At 46.3% G+C, this 13647-nt stretch overlaps 1 protein-coding gene across 1 annotated transcript in view; it reads right to left on the reverse strand.

The window, feature by feature from the left end:
• Nucleotides 1-13647, reverse strand: part of rapgefl1 (Rap guanine nucleotide exchange factor (GEF)-like 1) — a 114549-nt gene that overhangs the window by 100245 nt on the left and 657 nt on the right. The gene's annotated exons all lie outside the window — the stretch shown is intronic.

Genomic DNA, 13647 nt, shown 5'->3' on the forward strand with positions numbered 1-13647 from the left:
TACATATTTTACCCACTAATCCCTCTAACCTACGCATCTCAGGACACTAAGGGGCAATTTTAGCACGGCCAATCAACCTCACCCGCACATCTTTGGACTGTGGGAGGAAACCGGAGCACCCGGAGGAAACCCACGCAGACACGAGGAGAATGTGCAAACTCCACACAGACAGTGACGCAAGCCGGGAATCGAACCCAGGTCCCTGGAGCTGTGAGGCAGCAGTGCTAACCACTGTGCTACCGTGCTGCCCTCTTGCAGTCATTATACATCTTAATGCATTTATTCTCATCATCAGCATTCCCACACATGCATTCTTGTCCACATCATAGAATTGCCCATCACGTCTTGTTGAAGCATCCAGTTTAGCCAACTTACCTATTCTTCTCCCTGCCATGTATTTCTGTTCAAGCATTTACCCAATTCCCTTTCAAAGATTATTACTGAGTCTCCTTCTTCCACCCTTTCAGGTGACATACATGAAAGGAAACCTTACAATAGGCTTCTCCACATGATTGAGTTTATTATTTATTTCTTTATTAGTGTCACAAGTAGGCTTACATTAACCCTGCAATGAAGTTACTGTGAAAATCCCCTAGTCTCCACACTCCGGCGCCTGTTCGGGTACACTGCGGGAGAATTTAGCACGGCCAATCCACCTAACCAGCACGTCTTTCGGACTGTGAGAGGAAACCGGAGCACCCGGAGGAAACCCATGCAGACACGGGGAGAGCATGCAGACTCCACACAGATAGTGACACAAGCCGGGAATCGAACCTGGGTCCCTAGCGCTAGAAGGCGCTAGAATTAGTGATAATATATTGAGTTCGACGAAGATCTGACTGAATGGATGTAAGCAAAAAGCAATTATAGACGGGTTCGAATCTGTTTGTGGACCGGTCACCAGGGGTGCTCCACAAAGACTGGTGTCGGGAATCATTGCTCGTTATGATCCAGATCTAGGTGTTGAGGGAACCATCTCGAAATTTTCTGATCCTGATACAAGTGTTAGGACAGTAGAGGATACTCAATGGGCAGATTCCTCCCAAGCGCCTGCTGGTGGGTTTGATGGCGGGCACGGTGGGAGAATATGGCGGGAGAGCCAGAAATTGGTTTCATGCCACTATGAGTTTACTGGTGCCCACCGTGGCAACCCACCAGAGGACAGTGTGAACCTCATTTGCATCCCATCCCTGGGGTGCAGATGAAGGCCTGACCCCTGACGCCAGATTCTCCGCGCTGTCGGTGGGAAAACAGGCCAACGTGAAAGACGTTCGTACGTCGTGGTATGCGGATGTTGTGACTCATCTGGACAATGTCTGGGGCTGCCTCCGTAGTTCAGGATGGAAGCCGCCTGCAACCCTGAAGCCTGGAACACGGCAGCACTGGGTTGGTGGTCCACCTGTAGGTGGACCTTTCAGATCAGGTGTGCTGGAGGGGGTCCATCTTCCAGCCTCAGAATCATAGAATCATCATAGAATCCCTGCAGAAGGAGGCCATTCGGCCCATTGAGCCTCCACTGACCACAAGCCCACCCAGGCCTTATCACTGTAACCTCAAGTATTTATCCTGCTACTTCTTCAGACACTAAGGGGGAATTTAGCACGGCCAATGCACCTAACCTTCACATCTTTGGAGTGTGGGAGGAGACCGGAGCACCCGGAAGAAACCCACGCAGACACGGGGAGAATGTACAAACGCCACACAGACAGTCACCCAGGCCGGGAATCAAACCTGGGTCCATCTTTGTTCTCAGGAGGTCCACCTTCTTTCTCCAATAGTAGGCAGTAATGTTGGCTGTCTTTTCAATATGGCACCCGGACATGACGCAGACAATACCCTGTCCAGGCCTGCCCAGCCACTGAATACATCGTGAAACACTTGGTTGTGGTCTCTTCACATGGTGAGTGATATTGGACTGCCAGACAAATTCCAACTGCAAAGTATCTTTGTTATCAAGGTACTTAAAACTCCAATCTTTACAGAAGTATAGCTAGACTAAGGTGATCTGACTGGGTGTGTTTGAAGAGAATAAATTGTTTTCCAGTTGACAGTTTATTAGAGGTCACAATTTTAAATATAAAATCTAGGTTAGATGCAGAGAGGTGACTCTTTTTTCAGAGAATTCTAGACCTCAGGAACAGGCCGTCTTCTCCCCACACAGTTGACGCTGATTCAGGGAATTCCTTACAGCAAGAGCCAGTCCTGTTTCTGGCCGAGATAGATATGTTAATGTAGGTTCTACAGGGAATGCAGGACTAGAGTGATCCCCTGGACTCGATTCAATTGAGTAGATAGTCAGGGAGAAGTTTCCCAGATTTTCTTCTCCCCAGATTGGCCTTGGTTTTAATCTGGTTTTCCTGCTTTCTTTGCTTTCCACTTCATCTGACGAAGGAGCAGCGCTCCAAAAGCTAGTGGCGTTTGCTACCAAATAATCCTGTTGGACTTTAACTTGGTGTTGTTAGACTCCTTACTGTGTTTACCCCAGTCCAACGCCGGCATTTCCATATCATTCTTTGGAGATCACATGGGGCCAAATTTTCCGGCGTACGGATCATTGGAGACTGGGTGTAGGACAAAAGATGTGCATTGGGTCCCTGCGGATTGACTTATGTGGGAAATGCCCTGGAAGGTTCACCTTCTGATGGGAAATTCCCCTGCTCCCCAGGAGGCTAAGGAAATTTGGCATGTCAGCTACGACTCTCACCAACTTCTACAGATGCACCACAGAAAGCATCCTTTCTGGTTGTATCACAGCTCGGTATGGCTCCTGCTCTGCCCAAGACCGCAAGGAACTACAAAGGATCGTGAACGTAGCCCAGTCCATCACGCAAACCAGCCTCCCATCCATTGACTCTGTCTACACTTCCCACTGCCTCAGAAAAACAGCCGATAATTAAAGACCCCACTCACCCTGGACATTCTCTCTTCCACCTTCGTCCGTCGGGAAAAAGATACAAAAGTCTGAGGTCACGTACCAACAGACTCAAGGACAGCTTCTTCCCTGCTGCCATCAGACTTTTGAATGTACCTACCTTATATTAAGTTGATCATTCTCTGCACTCTAGCTTTGACTGTAACACTACATTCTGCACCCTCTCCTCTCCCACTCCCCTATGTACTCTATGAACGGTATGCTTTGTCTGTATAGTGCGCAAGAAACAATACTTTTCACTGTATCCCAATACATTTAATAATAATAAATCAAATCAAAAGGGAGCCGCTATGAATGTCTCCGACTCTGAGTTAGCAATATGTATGGTTACTCAGGAAATGACAGGTGGATTAAAACTTGGTCCAGCTCGTGGGAAACTCCATGGGCAGAGGCGGCCCGCCATTGGCCAGCAGCAGGATCTTCGGGTCCCGCTGCTGTCCTGTTCTACGCACCTCCCATCGCCAGGAAACCCGCAGCAGGGGTTTGCCATCGGTGAGACTGGAAGATACCGCATGTGGAAACATACCGGAACATTCCAGCCCATAACTGACCATCCAATCGCTCACACTAACACTGCCTCCAACTACCACTCCCACGACCCTACCACCCCCTTCCCGATTGAACCTGATTACCCATCAACCAGACAATCTTTTGACCACCCACTACCCCTGCCCCAACCACACCCCAACCACCTGACCCAAATACCACCCTGCCTAACTGACTATCCCGTGTTCCAATCCAACTCAAATACCCACTCATCCACCTCACACATCCAGAATGATGATTGTGAGGAGTTCAGTAACGGTAATATTATTGAATGTCAAGGGAGATGGTTAGATGCTCTCAAGTTGGAGATGGTCATTGCCTGGCACTTGCGTAGCGTGATTATTACTTGCCACTTATCAGCCCAAGCCTGGATATTGTCCAGGTCTTGCTATGTTTGGACGGGGACCTCTTCAGTATCTGAGGGCGCGAATGGTGCTGAACATTGTGCAATCATCAGAGAACATCCCCATTTCTGACCTTATGATGGAGGGAAAGCCATTGATGAAGCAGCTGAAGATGGTTGGGCCTAGGACACTACCCTGAGGGACTCCTGCAGTGATGTCCTGGAACTGAGATGATTGACTTCCAACCAGCACAACCATCTTCCTTTGTGCTAGGCATGACTTCAGCCACCGGAGTGCTTTCCACCTGATTCCCAATGATTCCAGTTTTGTTAGGCTCTTTGATGCCACATTCGGTCAAATGATTGTCAAGGGCTGTCACTCTCACCACACCTATGACATTCAGCTCTGTTGCCCATGTTTGAACCAAGGCTGTAATGAGTGGCCCTAGCAGAACCCAAACCCAAGCAAGTGCTGCTTGATAGTGCTGTTCATCACCCCCTTCCGTCAGTTTACTGATAATCGAGAGCAGAGTAATGGGGTGATAATTGGCGGGGATGGATTTGTCCTCTTTTTTTTTGTGACTGGACATACCTGGGCAATTTTCCACATTTCCGGGTAACATAAGAACATAGAAACTAGAAGCAGGAGTAGGCCATTTGGCCCTTCAAGGCTGATCCACCATTCATTATGATCATAGCTGATCATCAAATTCAATATCCTGATACCCCCCCCCCCCCCTTCCCCCCCATGCCCCTCGATCCCTTTAGCCCCAAGAGATATATCCAATTTCTTCTTGAAATCAGACAACATTCTGGCCTCAACTACTTTCTGTGGTCGTGAATTCCACACATTCACCACCCTCTGGCTGAAGAACTTTCTCCTCACCTCAGTCCCACTTATCCTCAGACTATGACCCCTAGTTCTGGACTCCCCCACCATCGGGAACATTCTTTCTGAAAGTAACCCTGTTGAATCCTGTTAGAGTTTTATAAGTTGATAAGTAGATGCCAGTGCTGTAGCTCTACTGAAAAAGCTTGGCTAGGGACATGGCAAGTGTTTAACGCAAAAGTTCAAAACAGAATTGACATTCTGAGAGGAGCAGCAAGTGAAACCAGGTAACAGCTGAGGAGCAGACAGATGATTTTAACTTTATATGAAGATGATGATTTCAAGTTTAATAAGATGACAACTCTCTGATATCTGAAATTGGCTTAATTAGAGTTTTGACAGCAATGGCACTGTACAGTCAACTAACAATCTATAGTTTTGAGATTATTTAAAATCAGGCTACTTCTAGGACGGCACGGTGGCACAGCGATTTAGCACTGCTGTCTCACAGCTCCAGGGACCCGGGTTTGATTTCCGGCTTGGGTCACTGTCTGTGTGGAGTCTGCACGTTCTCCCCATGTCCGCGTGGGTTTCCTCCGGGTGCTCCGGTTTCCTCCCGCAGTCCGAAAGACGTGCTGGTTAGGTGGATTGGCCGTGCTAAATTCAGTGTACCCGAACAGGCGCCAGAGTGTGGCGACTGAGGGATTTTCACAGTAACTTCATTGCAGTATTAATGCAAGCCTACCTGTGGCAGCACGGTGGCACAGTGGGTTAGCATTGCTGCCTCAGAGTGCCAGGGACCTGGGTTTGATTCCTGGCTTGGTTCACTGTCTGTGTGGAGTTTGCACATTCTCCCGCGTCTGGATGGGTTTCCTCCGGGTGCTCCGGTTTCCTCCCAGAGATGTGCGGGTTAGGTTGATTGGCCATGCTAAATTGCCACTCTGGGGATTATCAGGTATATACGTGGGGCTACGGTAATAGGGACCGGTTGGGATTGTGGTCAGTGCAGACTTGATGGGCTGAATGGCCTTCTTCTGCACTGTAGAGATTCTATGATGATTCTAATAAATAAACATTAAAAAAACACTTAATTAATATCCTCCTGTCTCAATGTGAGAAACTGGAGATGAGGGAAAGCAATGGTCCTGGGAGTGAAATGGTACAGGACGCAAGTATTTGAATTGACGATTGTTAAGATGAATTCTCCCCTTTATGGAGTTTAAGCACTGAGATGTAACACTAGGTCCTTTACAAATGTTAACGCTGCGTTGAATGTTAGAGTACTGTGCAATGCCAGAAGCATTTAAAATTCGGGTGCACTTGCCATCGTTTGATTTCTATTTCTCGTTCCGTCCCAGCGTAAACTGATTACTTTTTATCTTCTGCCTGTCTGCGTGCAAAATCCCGTGTATAAATCTGTTCTGACTGACACTCATATTTCAGCGTTTTGTTCACGCACAACAGAACGGAGACCAGGTTTCGAAGAGTGAATATTAAGCAAAGCATGTTAAAGGCCCGCATTGATTCCTGCGCCTCTGTGCCATGCATCTGTATTTTATTTTTGCTCTAGTTACACGGAGAAAAATCAATGAGTGTTTCTACCACTGAGGTGGCATTTTATTATTTAGCAGAATTTATTGAATTGTGTCTGTCGGTTTGGCAGTCTGCTTCCCTCCGAGTCAAATGGTCAGGGGTTCAAACCTCACTCCAAGACATGAGCACCTAATCTGAATTGACAGTTCCAGTGAAATTCTGGAGGACTGCTGCAATGCTGGAGCAAGCATTCTGTTTCTTTGGATTAGATGCTAAAGCAAGGTCTGATATGTCCGCTCAGGCATACAATGGAGGTCCATTGCAGTTTAAAAAGGTTTGCTGGAAAGGGACAGGAAATGGAGGACTTCAGCCTAAAGAAGTCAAGTGTTCCCCTTAAAGCCAAGGAAGATGAGGGGAAATTTAAAAGAGTTGCTCAAAATCATAGAATAGAATCATAGAATCCCAACTGTGCAGAATAAAGAACAAAGAAAAGTACAGCACAGGAACAGGCCCTTCAGCCCTTCAAGCCTGTGCCGATCATGATGCCCTAACTAAACTACAAAATAAAACCTTCTGCTCTTACTCAGTCCATATCCCCCTCTTCATGTACCCATCCAGATGCCTCTTAAATGTTGCTAATGTGCCTGCTTCCACCACCTCCTCTGGCAGCGCGTTCCAGGCACCCACCACTCTCTGCGTGAAAAACTTCCCCCGGCACATCTCCCTTAAACTTTCCCCCTCTCACCTTGAACCCGTGCCCCCTTGTAATTGACACTCCCACCCTGGGGAAAAAGCCTCTAACTATCCACCCTGTCTACGACTCTCATAATTTTGTAGACTTCTATCAGGTCTCCCCTCAGCCTCCATCTTTCCAGTGAAAACAATCTTAATTTATTCAATCTCTCATCATAGTCAACATCCTCGAGACCAGGCAACATCCTGGTTAACCTTCTTTGCACTCTCTCCAAAGCTTCCAAGTCCTTCTGGTAGTGTGGTGACCAGAATTGCACGCAATACTCCAAATGTGGCCTTACCAAGGCTTTATATGATTTCCCAACTCTTGTACTCCATAAGGTGGCCACTTGGCCCATCGAGCCTGCACCGATGACCATCCCACCCAGGCCCCATCCCTGTAACCCCACATATTTATCCTACTAATCCCCCTGACACGAAGGGGCAATTTACAATGGTCAATCAACCTAATTCAAACATCTTTGGACTGTGGGAGGAAACTGGAGCTGCCAGAGGAAACCCCATGTAGACACGGGGAGAATGTGCAAACGCCACACGGACAGTGACCCGAGGTCGGAATTGAACCCGGGACCCTGGCGCTGTGAAGCAGCAGTGCTAACCGAGAAGGATTTTTAAAAAATAGCAAGGGTAAATAAAAATTGGCAAAAGAGGCAGGAACCAGATAAGACGGAATTGAGGAAATTGGTGAAAGAGCCAGAGGAAATGCAGAGCAGAATGATCTTTTTCCAGTTAATTTCTTCTTCTTAATTGTTCCATCAGAAACCATAGCCTAGTTTATAAAGGAACAAGAATGGAAAGTTGAGTTGCAACTCCACAGTTCTTTGTTATCAAGCTAAAGAAAACTGCTGACTACTCAGAAAGTTACATCTATATAATAAACTACCAATGTCACATTGTTGATCATTTTACACAGAAAGAGTTTGGAAAAAGAGTTACTTTAAGAGTGTAGCTTGCAGGCCTTGTCCATTACTTCAAGGGGAACAAAAGGATGGTTGGAATCAGTGGGTAGTTGGGCTGTAAATGTGCCATGTTTAGAGCAAAGTCCTTATGGAGGATTAAATAATAAGTAATTTACTGATTGGTCTATGTAGTCAATGAACATCTCACACCCATTGTGGTGGAACGTACATAGGCTTCTTCTTGACTGCAAACTGTTAGGAAATAAAACAGGTTGCCAGACACCCATTAGACATTCCGGACTTTAGGAAATGGACACTGGACAAACAGTCAAGAAGCACGGGCCTGTGAAAAATAGGAGACGACAGGAAGAGGAGATAATCCCCCTAACTGCAGGACAGAATAGAATAGCGATGGGGTATTCTGTTTTAAGTTTTGTAAAATGACCCAGTGGAGAACACGGTGGCACAGTGGTTAGCACTGCTGCTTCACAGCGCCGGGGACCCGGGTTCGATTCCCGGCTTGGGTCACTGACTGTATGGATCTGCACGTTCTCGCCATGTGTCCGTAGGTTTCCCCCAGGCGCTCCGGTTTCCTCCCACAGCCCGAAAGACGTGCTGGTTAGGTGCATTGGCCCTGCTAAATTCTCCCTCAGTGTACCCGAACAGACGCCGGAGCGTGGCGACTAGGGGATTTTCTCAGTAACTTCATTGCAGTGTTAATGTAAGCCTACTTGTGACACTAATAAATAAACGTTAAAACTTTTGAAAAGCAGCTAAATAGCATATTCAGTATTTTCATGATGTGAAGATGCCGGCATTGGATTGGTGTGGACACAGTAAGAAGTCTCGCAACACCAGATTAAAGCCCAACAGGTTTATTTGGAATCACGAGCTTTCGGAGCACTGCTCCTTCATCACCTGATGATGATCAGGTGAGGAGGGAACAGCGCGCCGAAAGCTCATGATTCTAAATACACCTGTTGGATTTTAACCTGGTGTTGCGAGACTTCTTACAGTATTTTCATGTGATTGTATAGGTATAAGATGCATCAATTAAACTGAGAGCATTCAGCTATCACCATTGCTCTGCACGTTCGTCTTACTCTGAGACATTGCAGCTTAACGATTCAATTCATTGAGTGTTGACTTGATCTTATTTTCAAGAAGATTGAAGAAACAAAAGGCAGTGAGATCCAGTCACAAGGGAGTATTAAGGTTACACCCCTGGGTCCCAGAATTATTCAAGTGGATATAGGGCATTGTGAGTCAACTCCCATAGAAAGCAAGATACTTGAAACTGCTGAAGGTGGAGTGCGGAGGGAGTGGTGACTGATGCCACAGAGCTCAAGATGACATGTCAAAGCAGACCTGAATCTGTGATAAGGTATAAGCTTGATCGGTTGCTGAAGTTGTTGAATGCGCGGACTGACTGAGCACGCCATGCTCTCCAAGTGAAATGCGAAATGCATTCAAAATTAGCATGGGAGCAGCTTAGCCCACAAGAATTAAAATGGCTAAATAGCATTTCGGTCTGACCTTCATTTTAAAGAACCAGTAAGACTTGACTAAAGTTCATAAATACAACAGAGGGTCGTCTCCGCTGAAGGGAGAGGAATCTATTTTCCTTGTCAGGATTGCTCCAAACTTTAAAAAAATAATAATTGGTTTCCCAAAGCTGGCTGTCCATTGCACTTCCTGGACACTCTTCCTAATACACAGTGGGAGGGATTTTATAGCCTCGCTTGCCCCAAAACCATGAAATCCCACCTTTCCACATTCCACCCCTCACCCGCTCCGATTCCCGTGGCAGGCGGGATGGTAAAATTCCGGTGAGTGTATCAGTGACAGCTTGCCAGCATGAAATACGGCACAGTGGTTAGCACTGCCGCCTCACAGCACCAGGGACCCGGGTTCAATTCTGACCTCGAGTGGAGGTCAATTCTGACTGTGTGGAGTTTTCACTTTCTCCGCGTGTCTGCGCTGGTTTCCTCCCACAGTCCGAAAGATGTGCGGGTTGGGTTGACTGGCCATGCTAAATTGACCCTAATGTCAGGGGGATTAGCAGGGTAAATATGTGGGGTTATGGGAATAGGGCCTGGGTGGGTTTGTGGTCGGTGCAGACTCGATGGGCTGAATGGCCTCCTTCTGCACTGTAGAGATTCTATGATGCCTTCCCCCCCCAAAGAAGAGAAGTGTATTTGTCTTCGAGTTGCAAATCTGATTTATTTGATTTGATTTATTATTGCCACATGTATTGGGATACAGTGAAAAGTATTGTTTCTTGAGCGCTATACAGACAAAGCATACCGTTCATAGAGTACATAGGGGAGAAAGAAAGGAGAGGGTGCAGAATGTAGTGTTACAGTCATAGCTAGGGTGTAGAGAAAGATCAACTTAGTGCGAGGTCGGTCCATTCAAAAGTCTGACAGCAGCAGGGAAGAAGCTGTTCTTGAGTCGGTTGGTACGTGACCTCAGACTTTTGTATCTTTTTCCCGACGGAAGAAGGTGGAAGAGAGGTGCGTGGGGTCCTTGATTGTGCTGGCTGCTTTTCCAAGCAGCGGGAAGTGTAGACAGAGTCAATGGATGGGAAGCTGGTTCTTACAATTTCCTGTTGTTAAAGCCTCAAAACAAGTTTCCAAGCTGCAAAGATGTTGGGCCACTTTTCACCCAAGTTTCCAATGCAGATCAAGTCCCTTCCCAGGGACAGGCTCATCCCAATTGCATTCATGTGTCATGTGCTATATTACAAACTTGCATACCTGATCTCTTAGTCTTTCCCGCCTCTCAGTCTAAGGAGGCTTGGGCATGGAAATGAAAGTGTGACGAAGGAAACTATTTTCTCAACGCTGCTCACTATATATCATTTTGATCGATTTTTGCAAAAGTTCAGTTTAAAACGATGCCCTTCAGGTTGATCCCTTCCTTCTCCCTGACTGTTTTGTTATTTCCTGCATTTTCGCCCTTTGATTTGAAAAGGTGCAATTAGAGCAAGCGACAACTTGCTCTAATACAAAACAGAAAAATGCAGGAGTTCTTGTCGTCTTGACAGATCAGCAGATTAGATAAAGGTTATACAATCTGCTTGTCAGTATGGAAGAGCAGTAAAGAATCGTGCAGATCTCAGAGTAATATGTGTTTAGACGTGGTATAGCTGGGGAATATTAATGTTTTATTGCTATTCAAGTTCTGGCTGCTTCCAACCAGTCCTCAACAATATGTGCACTGAGTGAGTTTCTCCCGACAGAATTCGACTACAATTAAAGCTTCAGCAGCCATGCCAAGCTTGTGCGTGGAGCTAAGCAATATGGAGAGTGAAGGAGTTGGTGGCGACCTCCATGCGAACTCAGAATGTTGAGGCCCTCTAGCAAGTACCGCTGGTATAATTAAAGTCATAATAGGAATGATTTGACAATTCCATGTTCCAGGGGGGAGGGGTGCTTGGGCAGCCACTTTCGCAGGAAGCACAAGCCAGAGGTGGGTTTTCAACACTGTAAGGACGGCACAGTGGTTAGCACTGCTACCTCACAGCACCAGGGACCCTGGTTCGATTCGCGGCTTGGGTCACTGTCTTGCGGAGTCTGCATGTTCTCCCTGTGTCTGCTTGGGTTTCCTCCGGGTGCTCTCGTTTCCTCCCACAGTCCAAGGATGTGCTGGTTTGGTGGGTTGGCCATGCTAAATTTTCCCTTAGTGTCCCAAGATGTGTAGGTTAGATGGATTGGCCATGCTGGATTGCCCCTTGGTGTTCAAAGATGGGTAAATGCACAGGGTTGCGGGGATGGGGAGTAAGGGGGAAGTGGGCCTGGGTATGATGCTTTTTTGGAGAGTTAGTGTAGACTCAATGGGCCAAATGGCCTCCTTCTGCACTGTCGAGATTCTATGGAATTGTAGCTTCAGCAACATACAATCCCTGAAAACATTGGATTGTGGAGCGATTCCTAATGGATCCATTTCCGCAACCCTTTGAGGTTTGCTCCTCTAATTCTGGCCTCTTGTGAATCTCCAATTTTAATCATCCCACCATTGGTGACCAAGCCATCAGTTGCCAAGGCTTCAAGGTCTGGAGTAACCTTCCTATACCTCTCTGCCTCCCTACCTCATTTTCCTCTTGTAAGACACTCCTTAAAACCTGCCTCTTCCACCAAGCTTTTAGGCATCTGTCCTAATATCTCCTTATATGGCTTGGTGTCATATTTTGTTTTATTATGTTCCTGTGAAACACCTTGAGACATTTCGTGACGTTAAAGATGCTAATAAATACAAATTGGGGTATCACATCTGGAGATTTTTTTTTGTGTTGATCAAGGAAAAGGATATTAGCACTTGGAAATGGAACACTTTCCCACTTTCCCACAACCAGTGCCAGGTCAGGTACAGCATCAAAAACAAGCAGCACTGCTGTACAAGTGTGATACTTCCATTCTTCATACCATGTCAACTAAATGTAGGTGATTGCTGGTTTAGTGGAAAATTCAGTACAGGTTTGTTTTTTAACCTTGAACTCATTCCACTAAATGCTGTATTGAAATTAACCTAATTGACTTCACGTAGTACATACTGCGGTGAAGGGTTACACCCAATGTCTTAACCTCTCTTTCTGACACTTAATGCTCTGCTGTATAATTCCTGGATTTTCATTTTATCCCTCTTACTCATGCTCTTCCTGGTATTTTCTACGGATTATTTTCCCCTCTACCTTTGCCAGTTATCTTTCTATAACACTTGCTCTCCCCCTCCCAGCCCACCTCAGAAAAGGCGGGAATTATTTCATAACAGTTGCTCACGCAATCATGGTGTTTTTGAAAAGAGGCACAAAAATAAATATCTGCATTTATCTTTCACAGTAAGAAATCTCACAACACCAGGTTAAAGTCCAACAAGGTTTATTTGGAATCACGAGCTTTCGGAGCGCTGCTCCTTCATCAAGTGAGCCACTCACCTGATGAAGGAGCAGCGCTCTGAAAGCTTGTGATTCCAAATAATGTTGGACTTCAACCTGGTGTTGTGAGGCTTCTTACTGTGCCCACCCCAGTCCAACGCCGGCATCTCCACATCACTTTTATCTTTCACAACCACCTGACGACTCAAAAGTGCTTCATAGGCAATTAAGTACTTTTGAACTGTAGTCACTGTTGTAATGTGTCAGCCAATGTGTGCACAGCAAGATCCCACAAACACAAATGTGTTATTAATTAGATTGTGACGTTGACTGAGGTCAGCATTCCAAGGATAACTTCCCTGCTCTTCTCCCAAATAGTGCCGTGGGATCTTACATGTCCACCTGAGAGCGCCATGAATTAACAGCTCAACCAAAAGGCAGTACAAAATATCATACCACACTGGGATTTGGCATCTCTATGCCAGAAACTTCCCTGATGGTCAAATCTGGGTAAAAGCACCTCCTTGTGTGGGACTACACGATACAGATTGTGGGCTGTCTCTGCTGAGTTAGCTAAGGTCACCAGGAGTGCCTGTAAGGACACCAATTGACTTCAAGTGGTCCAAAGTTGAGAGGAAAAGTGATCAGCCAGCTCCCTGGCCCCTGCTAATAGTGGGCATTGGGTAAGAACTGAATTGGGCTTGGCCATGCTGTCCTTAACAACAGCCTGTCCCTCATGAAGAATTACCCCAATAGTGGAGAGCTACTGGCTGTACCTGAGGCAAATTCAGATTGGGAGAGAAAGGACAGCAAACTGAAAAGCAAATTGGGAATGTTTCCAACTCTGTAAAACGTAAACATGTTTTACTACTGTAATGGAGAATTTCGACATATTGAGCAAGACGTACTGCTGCTCTCATAAGTAAATAGCTCTGT

Source organism: Mustelus asterias, chromosome 11, assembly GCF_964213995.1.
Source record: "Mustelus asterias chromosome 11, sMusAst1.hap1.1, whole genome shotgun sequence".
NCBI classification, from domain to species: domain Eukaryota; kingdom Metazoa; phylum Chordata; class Chondrichthyes; order Carcharhiniformes; family Triakidae; genus Mustelus; species Mustelus asterias.